Source organism: Onychostoma macrolepis, chromosome 20 (assembly GCF_012432095.1).
Source record: "Onychostoma macrolepis isolate SWU-2019 chromosome 20, ASM1243209v1, whole genome shotgun sequence".
Taxonomy (NCBI): domain Eukaryota; kingdom Metazoa; phylum Chordata; class Actinopteri; order Cypriniformes; family Cyprinidae; genus Onychostoma; species Onychostoma macrolepis.
The window spans coordinates 15171615-15183726 of record NC_081174.1 but is presented as its reverse complement, the minus strand read 5'-3'; the positions used below and the strand labels follow the sequence as shown (position 1 = coordinate 15183726).

At 36.3% G+C, this 12112-nt stretch overlaps 1 protein-coding gene across 5 annotated transcripts in view; it reads right to left on the bottom strand.

Moving 5' to 3' along the window:
- The window catches only part of palld (palladin, cytoskeletal associated protein), an 82248-nt gene that overhangs the window by 51687 nt on the left and 18449 nt on the right, over positions 1-12112 (bottom strand). The window contains exon 1 of one of the 5 annotated variants that reach the window (XM_058756441.1): positions 5486-5637. The exons of the other annotated variants lie outside the window; for them this stretch is intronic. The gene's annotated coding sequence lies outside the window, so the exon portion shown is untranslated. Of the gene's footprint in view, positions 1-5485; positions 5638-12112 lie in introns of those variants that run through there. 5 annotated transcript variants of the gene reach the window in all.

Here is a 12112-nt window from a genome sequence, read left to right as displayed (position 1 = left end):
GTTCTGATATCATCATCTGTTATGAAACAGGCTAGGCTATCACAATAAACCATTAAATAACCAAAGAACAGTTTCAGAAAAACTATCCATGGGCTGAAACGAAGCTTGTCATGGTAATGGAACTAAACAAACAATGTGTTTGCCATAAACACCTGAACTTGTTACACAAGACGTCCCTGTTTAGGGATCCTAGTTTAGTTTTCCACTGGAGTTCTGCTGCATGCTTCACACTAATTAGATGTGGGTGGACTGGGTTTAAAGGCTTACAGACAGTGGTGGAGCTTGCCATTTTGGTATGTTGCTGCAAGTGAGAAAGCCTGTTAGTTTCAATCAATAGAAGTTGGAAAATGCCTATATCAACCAGCTGCAAAGAGGAAATGGCCTGAAACAGTTAATAGTATATTCATCTAATAAGTAGCTATTAATAATAAATTTAATAAAGTATATCATCTATCTATCTATCTATTTTTTATAATTATTGAGTTCAGTATAAGTTTGTTGTACTTTGCTCATTTATTGATATACACTACATTTTTGTCATCAAGCATTCAAAATTATATCCATGTTTAATTTACAAAGCATACGGGAGGTGGAGGCATTATGGAGTAGAATGTATGGCAAGTTTTGCTGGTGTTGCCACAGTAACATGTCGGTCATATCCACAAAGCTGAACTAATGAACAATCATTATGTGTAATTACTAAACCATATAAACCAATTCATCAGCATCCATCACAGCCAAACACTGTGTGTGTCTGTGAGAGAGAAAGAAAGGGACTGGTACAAACTCCTTCTCTGCTTCTTGCGGTTTGGCCATTATGTGGCCAGTGTAACACAGCTTCCCTATTTAAACTTTCCATCTACAACTGCAAATAACAACAAGTTACAGAGTATGTGTGTGTGGATACTGCCTTCATTCACTCTCTCACATGAAATTCACTCTCTCTTCATTCACTCATTCACATTCTCACATGAAAAAGACACACTTCTCAGTCAAATTTACTGTCCTGCCAAGTAAGAGGAAATTGCATCTCTCTTGCACTGTCAAGGTTGTCTCTATTCTCACACTTTAGTGATCATACAACAACAGTCAGATACATGTAAATTGAAATTATCTTTGTGTGCACTACTGGAAGTGATCACAGGCATAGAGAAACACATGGGACTGGACAGAAATAAGAAAACGCCACTCACTGCTTCCATGGATAATTATAAGCCACCTTCAAAACCAGGGCATATTGATCTTCTGGCAAGAGTCAAATAAGTAAAAACCCCAAAAGTACAGACCAAGGGAGTTTGATGGTCAGCGTTAAACACTACTGAGGCTTTCAAGGAAACCAGTGCTGGTCTTATTCTGAAAAGTAAGAGCTTTCTGACAAGAAACATTTGGTTTCCACTACAAAAATACATATATAGCAGCATAGACAGTGCAGAAGTAGCGATTTATACAGAAATTACAATTATAGAAATCATGTCATAAAGTTTGTGATGTTTTATAAAATTATGACTATAAAAACATGAAATGATGGATGAAAATATGAGATATAAATAAAATACATATTTATTCTGAAAACAGAAGCTGTTTTCGAACAAGGAACACTGGATTGCTCTATAAAAATACATTTATAGATTCATTCACAGAGCAGAAGTGATTTACAGAGGCGGCAAATTACAATTAATTATTATTAATACAGGGCTCCAGACTAACTACTTTTACTAGGAGCACTGTAGCCCCTGACTGAACATTTTTAGGAGCACAAGCAGAAAATTTAGAGGCACAAATTAGCCTGCAATGCAATTGTTCACATATTTTCCCCATTTTAACTGTACTACTGACAAATGCTTTGATAATAAATAGACTCGTAGAGATTACAATATGCAGTATTCTTTTAATTTCAGAGAGATATGACAAAAATTACTATTGTTTTGCATTAATATATGCAGTTAATATTACATTCATTTCTTGTTTATTTCATGTTTTACACATTTGACAATAAAGCACTCAGCTTGAGTTGGGAAGCTTACAAAATGCATTTTATTAACAACAGGAACAAGTGCAAAATCTATAGAAGATATATATATATTGTACTCTTATTAAATGTACCATTATTCTTCTATAGTCTTATATGAAACTGACCAACAACCTGACCAACAAGTGATTATGTGTGATTCAGTTGCAAATAGAACTTCATTCACAAAAAAGTGATTTCTTAAAGGGGTCATATAATGCTACATGCACTTTTACAAGTTGTTTGAAATGTGTGTTGGCAGTGTGTGTACACAACCACCCATAATGATAAAAATCCATCCAGTGTTTTTTTTTAATCTACTAAAATCTTTACCCCTTTCTCAAATCGAGCCGTCTGTCCGTGTGACGTCACACGGACGAAGTCCGCTCCCACGATAGTTTGATTGACAGCAGCGTTTTAGCACAGACTGCACTGGTGTCTTACCTCAGACCCGCCCTGAGTGAGCTGTCATCAGTTGTTTCACCGCCGGAGCAGATGTAGACAAGAATGACTCCTAAGCGATTGAGGTGTTTTGTTGCTGGATGTAATAACAAAATCTCTTTAAGACAAGTCATGTCACTCGGCGTCCATCTTTGAAACGCCTCTCGGGCATCCAAGAGCAGCTCCTATCTCTTTGAATGGGGAAACATCAAATTCTCCAAAACTATTCACTAAGCTTACGATTAAATTTCATATTTGAAATCACCAAAGAAATCTGACAACAACTGTATCATAAATGTTGTTTCTTTTGCTCAAATAGCATTATAAAAAGCTTATTTTTCAGGCTAGATCAGCCAGTGCGCATGCACAGTCCTAAACGCAAGTCTCAGAAAGCTGACTGTTTCTATAGCAACCGGGACTTCTAACTGCAGCTGCAGTGATGCGCTGACTTTACCGATTAGTGATTGGCTCTTTCATTCAGAAGGAGGGGCTTTCTGCCATTGAGCGGCCATATTGAGCATTGCATTTTTCCACATTCAAAACTGCACGAGTGACACGTCTTGGGTATTCTATAGTCTTTGGTAATAATGAACATAGCAGTCGTCATTTACTCCAGTCATCTGAGCCTCTGAAGAGGATTAGGTTTGGTTCTGAAGGAAATGCGCCCTCCATCTACCTAAATGCATCTATGTTCGCGCGAATCATTCATGATCCATCTTCACCTCCAGAAGAAGTGAGTACAAGGTTTTTTAAATGAATCTTTGCAAATGGCCTTTCCTAATAATGTGCTAATTAGCAAGTTTCAGGATCAATGCGGCTAAAGTAAACAGTCCCTCAGAGAGCGGCTCGGAAGAGAGGGGCGGAGTCAGCAGAGCTCATTAACATTTAAAGGAGAATGACACAATACGGCTTGCTCTGAAAAGAGCTGTTTTTGACAAGGTAAAAAAAAGGTGTTTTTTACACTACCAATGAGAAATTTTAACCAAACTATATTACAGACTTTTCATTAAGACCCTAAAGAATAATATCAACTTGTGGAAAATGGGCATTATATGACCCCTTTAATGATTTGATATTTTATAATAGTGATTTTATAATAGTTATTTTATAATTTCAAAATATAAAGGAAAATGTATAAATGGATGACTAATAAGCCAATAAGCGCTCCTCTATTGCCATCTACATGTTATAATGATGATTTGATGTATTTTTAATTTTCCTTAAGTGTTTGTTCACCACTGTATATTTTGGTCATCCCATTGAAAATAACATTCAAATTGGATGACTTAGGAGCTTTAAAGTGCTGGAAGCAGTTGTGTGAAATGCTTTTAAGTCATTGAAAATTGCTTGAACTTCTCTCTCAAAAGGCTGTACAAACCCTGTAATGAATAATGTAATAATATTCAACTATTTCTGCCACAACACCATGGTTACAGTTAGCGTTACTGCTTCTGGTTTTCTATGTCGGTGCCGTTTGATCTGTTTATAACAGAGATTTCTTTGCAGATCTTGCAGCAAACTTTATTCATTCTGTGGTGATTATATGACAAGGAACATTTGATTAACCCTAAAAATTAATTATAGTAGTAAAAACAGTGCAGATCTCATAAAATAAATAATGCATAATATGCCTCATGTGCACTTCATCTTTTGAAAGGTGCTGAATAAATCCAGTTTTCTTTTTCTTCCTCCTGTGTTTCTTTTTCACTTGCTCTCTTTTCATGCATGAAGGCCTGAAATAATCCGATTTGGCTCCCCCTGAACTTGGCATATCAAGAGACCTGAGATTCAACTGGATCTGTTGAATCTGTTGGAGGTGTTTTGAAACAATATGCTTCATGTCAATGACATCAGTCCAGACAACACCTCAGAAACACAGGAAACAAAGTCTGGAGCCAGAATTAAACACTGACCAGCTTTGGGAGACAGTCTGAGAAAATGGGGGTGGGTTGGGGGTCACATGCATGTCTGCCACTAAAAAACAAAGCTTACAATGAAAGTTTAAAAAGGAAATACAACTATGGAAACTTTCAGAACAATCTTATCGAGATAAATTAGAGTATGTGCATGTGTGCAAGCCGATTCCCGAAGTTCATGACAAATGCTGAAGTCTCTGAGCGTAATCACTGGAGTCATTTTGCGCCTGGCTACAATTGACATCACAGGTCAGATGCTAAAGGTCAGAGGCCAGGAAGGGAATACAGGGAAGAAGACAGGAATGGAGAGAAGACCACAAGAGATGCCCCAAATAGAAATACTGATAGATGCATCTGCAGCAGCTGAATTATGAAGTGCTTGTAAACACATACACACACACACACACAGATACCATGCCAGCAACCCACCGTATTCATGACATTTACCAGCCTGTGTCTGACAAAAACTCCACACAGTCACACTGTATTATAAACAATATGAATATTTGCCATCTCAAATGTGGCACAGAAGCTGCATCTGAAGTTAAATATATACCAGATAAATATGTTTAAATTGTTTAAATATTCATTTTTGTAATATTTTACATAAAACAATTTATGTAAAGAGAAAAAAATAAAATAAAATTGTGAATAACATTATGGAATACTGAATTAATAAATATTTACTCTGTCATGACAACGAACTGCTGATGCTGCATCAAGATCTATAAGACCATATACTACAAAATAATTTATTGCATTGCTCAGCACATCATTTATTAACATATTAACATATCTTCACTGATAAATATGATATAGTCAATAAATAGTCTCAGATAAAAAGCATAATACAGAAGATAAGATTTTAAGAGTGTCAGATAAACAGTTTTATAACACTTGTTTACATAAATAATTTAAACATTCAACAATTATTTGTCAAAATGTTAAATATCAAATATAAATGCTTTGTATTAATTCAAGGTATAAAATAAATTAAATTAAATTAAATCTTTTGACAGAATTGATTGTAAATGTAGTAGTTTTTTAAGCTGATGGAAGCAGAAGGAGGTAAAGGATAACTAAAGCAACTTTTCAGAGTTCAAAGTTCAGTTGAACTTACCTGATCTCTGTGCTTCACTTGCTTCTTAAAGTATATCCAAAAATGCCATTAAACATGCAGATTTTGTCTGTCTGAAATGCTCACACACTCCCTTTGAATGCCTACACAAGTCTGAGAGCTCCTTCAATCACTCACACATGTACACACTCTGCCACTGTGGGTAGAACTGTGACTGAAGCACACATACAGCTGAAGAGAGAGAGGGAGGGAGCAGGAGGTTGTAATGCAAGATTATGAGGAGAGAGAGAAAGACACGCTGTAACTGGGAATAAAGACTCAATGGCACTCTAACCCTTTGGCATAAGCCCAGCCCACTCATTATTTTTCTCTTATTCATTCTCTCTTTTGCAAATCGCTTCAATCTCTAATGTCGACTTCGCCCTGCATCTCCTCAAATTAACATTCCCATGTCACAGGAACTATTGAATTCAAGATTTCTTAGAAATTGAGAAACAACTCAAATTTGAGTATATGGCTTTCAGGGGTGAATGGAGGACATCTCTTAAAGGGACAGTATGATCGGTCTCATTGACCACACGTATACATTACATACAGCTATTGGATATTCCTGTGTACATGAAAACAACATTTTTCAAATAGACTTAATGCTTTAAATTAATCATCTGTCACGGTTTACACAAAATTGTTAAGCAGCATAACTGTTCGATCGTGTTCAACATCAATAATAAGAAATGTTTCTTGAGCAGAAAATGAGAATATTAAAATGATCGCTGAAGAATACAGCTCATTTAAATCATAAAATATTTTTCAATGTTACTGTTATTCTGTATTTTTGATAAATGCGGCCTTGGTCAGAATAATACTTTTTTAAAAAACAAAAAAATATCTTACTGACCCTAAACTTTTGAATCATACTCTGAACAAACTGTTTACATGACCCAAAACTCATATTAAATCAGGCATATGCCATCTCATTTAGTCAAATTTTTTGGTATGCTAGGCTCAGTGTATTCTGGGTATTATTCTAGAACTCTATTGAGCTCACACAATAGCCAAACACAGAAAAACAATTTCTTGCTGCTTCAGCTCTGCTATTGCCCATGCCAGCATGCCCAGGTCACAGTCCAACGGGCACCTTACCAACACTCTCTCAATGACACATTAACACAATGAAACAGGTTGCAAACATTATTATGGTCTGCAAACAGTGCTTATGCTCAGTTTGAAATGTTGTATTGCAATCATTTTTGTCATGTTTCTTTTTTTAATTATTAATATTATTATTAATCAAATGCTGAACAATTCATTTAGGTATCAGATTGAAAGAATATACAAAACAAAACAAACCATAAAAATGTATAGTATTGTGTCAGTTGCATGGGACACATTCAGCGTTTCAATAATCTTTAGGCCTAGACAGAAATAGCACATTTTAGTATTGGATAGAAGAGCCCACTTAGCATTGAGCTAAAAACAGAGCTAACGGCACCTGGTCTCAGCTAAACAGATGGCTCTCACCTGTTTCATCTATGCATTCTGGGACAGTGAGAGACCAGATAAATAAGCAGGCAGGCCATCTTATCACTGATAACTTTTTTTGGAACCGGCAGAGGCATGTTATATTTGCACAATAACACAATTGTGTTGTATACAGTACAGTTAATCCTTTATTTGGGGTGAGGTTTAAACGTGTTGTGGCATATTGAGATTGTAACATTTCGCAGACCTTCATGGAGAGTTAGTAACTCTCAGTCATTCAGTCCATAAACAGGTGGAACATTTGGGTGGGGTATTTATGGAGCTTGTTGCATAGAGCTCAGAAAGTACACATACCCCTAAAAACACACACACACATACAAAGAGACGCACACTCATATCTGTGTATCAAAGCATTTGTAAACCAGCACACAGAACAGAATGATGCACACACACACCTACACTCACTTTTATTAGAAAGAAGTCTAGCATTAAAGTGTGGTTGCATGATTACCTTCTCCTTTACAAACACATTCGCATGTACGCACTCTGCATCCCACACCTCAACAGTGCCTGCTCTGTGTTTATTTATCTGACCAAGGAGGTTCTCATGTTTCACAGCCATTCCTTTAGAAACAGGACGAAGTGATACAAATAGAGGAAACACAAACATTTTTTGCTTTATTTATGAATAATTATTACCATTGATGACACCAAAGTATGGAAGACAATTCAGCCTCAGAGTAAAAAACTAATAATAATATAAAAATTCAATTGTGAGATGTTTCAAATAAGAACTAAAGCTCACTGTCAGATATAGAAAGCTGAAAAATGCTGCCTCTGCAGGCAGCATATGGAAGTAGGATTCAAAGTCAACTTTATAGTCATTTTTAGCACGTTGCATGGCAAATGGATAAAAACAAAACACAGTTCACTTTTGGACACACTAAATGCTGCTTCTGTACCGTGAAGTTGACTTTCCTATGATCGCTTCTCGCCTATTGATATAGACTGAAGGATTTTTGAAGGCAGCATAGATGTATACTTCACAGCCTATGATATAGCTCACTATCCTGTGTGTTCATTTCCATGACAGTTGAGCAAAAAATGTAATGAATAAATTGCAGTCGGTGGTTGTTTGTGTGTAAATGTATGTTTTTGTCAACTTTTTCTTTAATGTAATGTAGTAACTTTCCTTTAGTTATCACCAAGAATTTCTCTTTTTTGTTGCAGATCATTAAACCATTATGCTGCAAATCAGTATTGGGAGGTACCTTTCTGCACAAATGCTAAGCTTTCAGACACAACCATAAATAAGTAATGAAAAATGAAGTCACATATGAGAAATAAAGTCACATTTGCAAAAAAAATCAAACTTGCCAAGATATAGTCATACTGCAAGTTATGTTGTGCAATTACTTTTTCTTTTGCTCTGAGGCAGAAACAGGCTTTCATACCTAAGGGATGTTTTGACAGATTTAACTAACTTCTGGGAACGATTTTGTCCCCAAAGTAAATACAATAAAGCTCTGTGTGAACCAAGCCACCAAAAGAACAAAGCGAACCAAACCTCTGTTGACTTTCAATAAGCTCTGGATCTTCTGTGCATCCACTCACAAAAAGTATGACATAATGATAGTCTTTACAATGCAAAGACAGCACAGAAGCAGCATCTAGTGAACTTTGTTTCGTTTTTATCCATTTTCTGTACTAAAATGTAATGTACTAAAAATGACAATAAAGTTGACTTTAATAGTGTATAGATGCCTTATGAGCACATAAAATCTATAAAATATATGTTTTTTCAGACATATCATAGCGCCTTAAAAAAGCAATATTGCAAGTTATGTTTTTCTATCCATCTGACTCTCATCCTTCTGTTCCAGAGGTTTTTCAAAGTTCATCTGAGCATCATCTCAGGATGCTTTTTCCAATCACCATGGCAAACTTTACATTTCCCCAAGAAAAGAACACCAATTAAAACAAACTTTAGTCCTGTCCGGATGCACTAAGATGCTTAAGCAAACACTCTAACATTGTACCCTAAATAAACAAACCGTTAATCTGACAAATGAATCCAAATACAAGGATTAATGAGGACTAACATCTACTGAGTGAAGTCAGTGATGGTGAAATACATACACAACATTGAGAAAGACAAAGACTGTGTTCAAAGACCAGCACTGAAGTTCATATTAAATGTACAAAAGGTTTCTTTGGATTTTGCGCAGGTAAAAAGGTTCCTTTGTGTTTCCCTTTAAGTTTATATAGCAGATACATTGTGTATTTTATACTGTAGTTTCCCTCCTCTTGTCCTGTATTAATGTGTTGCAGACACAAAACATCACCCTTCATCCTGTACTGTGTGTGTTGGGGTTGAAATATGTATTCATAATATTTCATTTGTTTGTAAATCAAAAGCTGAAGAAAAAAATAAAACTAGATTGACTGCAGAGACACGGTCACAAACTCTCACTGACATCTGCCTCAAACTCACATTCATTTCATCTGGCTTTTGAAATAGCTAATGCTTCCAAAAAACACAAATCAACATATGCCCAAAGGCACGAATAAGCTACAAAGTTGACATGCTCTCCGTTTTACAGTACACAGTCAATGTACAAATTATACAGATCCAAATCTGATGGAGGTCTTCTAACTGCTGTTAAACAGACCCGTTCAAGGACAGAGACACAACTGATGTCATTTCTCATGCAGGAAGCCCTTTCTGGCTTTGTTTTGCCTCATTTTGCTTCTGGACATCTGTTGAACTGTATCTGCTAAACGGTTCAGAGCTTTCCAGAACATTCTCTAACAATAGGCTAATGTGTGTCTTTACATCGTGTTCACAAATATGAAACATAAGTTTGAGTCTTTCTCAGGCTCTAGAAGGAGTTCACTATGAATGAATCACACATGATAGCGTTGTTTATTTGCACATGTGAGATATAAAGTCACACTGTAAGACACAAAGTCAGACTGAGAGATATGTCAAACTGAGATATATAACATCAAACTGTGAGATCTAAAATCATACTGCAAAATAAAGTCACACTGCGCAATATAAAGTCAGAAAGAGAAGTAGAAGATCCACCTGCAAGATATAAGGTTACATTGGAGACAAAGTCATACTTTGAGATACAAAGCCACATTGCAAGATATAAAGTCACACTGTGAGATATAAAGTCACACTGTGATATATAAAGTCACACTTAGAGATATAATGTCAAACTGAGATACAGTATATAACGTCAAACTGTGAGATATAAAATCATACTGCAAAATAAAGTCACACAGCGCAATATAAAGTCAGAAAGAGAAGTAGAAGGTCACACTGCAAGATATAAGGTCACACTGGAGACAAAGTCTTACAACCTGAATTCCGGAAATGTTGGGACGTTTTTTTTAAATTTGAATAAAATGAAAACTAAAAGACTTTCAAATCACATGAGCCCATATTTTATTCGCAATAGAACATAGAGAACATAACAAATGTTTAAACTGAGAAATTTTATCCACTAAATGAGCTCATTTCAAATTTGATGCCTGCTATAGGTCTCAAAAAAATTGGCATGAGGGCAACAAAGGGCTGAAAAAGCAATACATTTTTAAAAGATTCAGCTGGGAGAACATCTAGCAACTAATTAAGTTAATAGACATCAGGTCTGTAACATGATTAGCTATAAAAGGGATGTCTTAGAGAGGCAGAGTCTCTCAGAAGTAAAGATGGGCAGAGGCTCTCCAATCTGTGAAAGAGTGTGGAAAAAGATTGTGGAATACTTTAAAAACAATGTTTCTCAACATCAAATTGCAAAGGCTTTGCAAACCTCATCATCTACAGTGCATAACATCATCAAAAGATTCAGAGAAACTGGAGAAATCTCTGTGCGTAAGGGACAAAGCCGAAGATTTTTGTTGGATGCCCGTGGTCTTCAGGCCCTCAGACTCACTCATCGGCATGATTCCATCATTGACATTACTAAATGTGCCCAGGAATACTTCCAGAAACCACTGTCGGTAAACACAATCCGTCGTGCCATCTGCAGATGCCAACTAAAGCTCTATAATGCAAAAAGGAAGCCATATGTGAACATGGTCCAGAAGCGCCGTCGTGTCCTGTGGGCCAAGGCTCATTTAAAATGGACTGTTTTAAAGTGGAAAAGTGTTCTATGGTCAGACGAGTCCAAATTTGACATTCTTGTTGTAAATCACGGACGCAATGTCCTCCGAGCTAAAGAGGAGGGAGACCTTCCAGCGTGTTATCAGCATTCAGTTCAAAAGCCAGCATCTCTGATGGTATGGGGGTGCATAAGTGCATACGGTATGGGCAGCTTGCATGTTTTGGAAGACACTATGAATGCTGAAAGGTATATAAAGGCTTTAGAGCAACATATGCTCCCCTCCAGACGACGTCTATTTCAGGGAAGGCCTTGTGTATTTCAGCAGGACAATGCAAAACCACATACTGCAGCTATTAAAACAGCATGGCTTCGTAGTAGAAGAGTCCGGGTGCTGAATTGGCCTGTCTGCAGTTCAGATCTTTCACCTATAGAGAACATCATTAAACGAAAAATACGTCAAAGACGACCACAAACTCTTCAGCAGCTGGAAACCTATATCAAGCAAGAATGGGACCAAATTCCAACACCAAAACTCCAGAAACTCATAACCTCGATGCCCAGATGTCTTCAAATTGTTTTGAAAAGAAGAGGAGATGCTACACCATGGTAAACATGCCCCCGTCCCAACTATTTTGAGACCTGTAGCAGGCATCAAATTTGAAATGAGCTCATTTTGAGCATAAAATTGTAAAATTTCTCAGTTTAAACATTTGTTATGTTCTCTATGTTCTATTGTGGATAAAATATTGGCTCATGTGATTTGAAATTCTTTTAGTTTTCATTTTATTCAAATTTAAAAAACGTCCCAACATTTCCATAACTCAGGCTGTAGTTCGAGATACAAAGCCACATTACAAGGTATAAAGTCACACTGTGAGATAAAAAAAAAAGTCACACAGCAAGATATAAAGATGCACTGCAAGATCATTGTGATTATTGCGGTCACACTGTGTGATACAACTTACTCCTTAAAATGTAAAAAAAAAAAAATAATGCTCCTCACAATTTTTCCTATCTTCTTTTTTCTGTCTTCATTTACCCTGAAGTCTTTCCAAACCTATATGGCTTT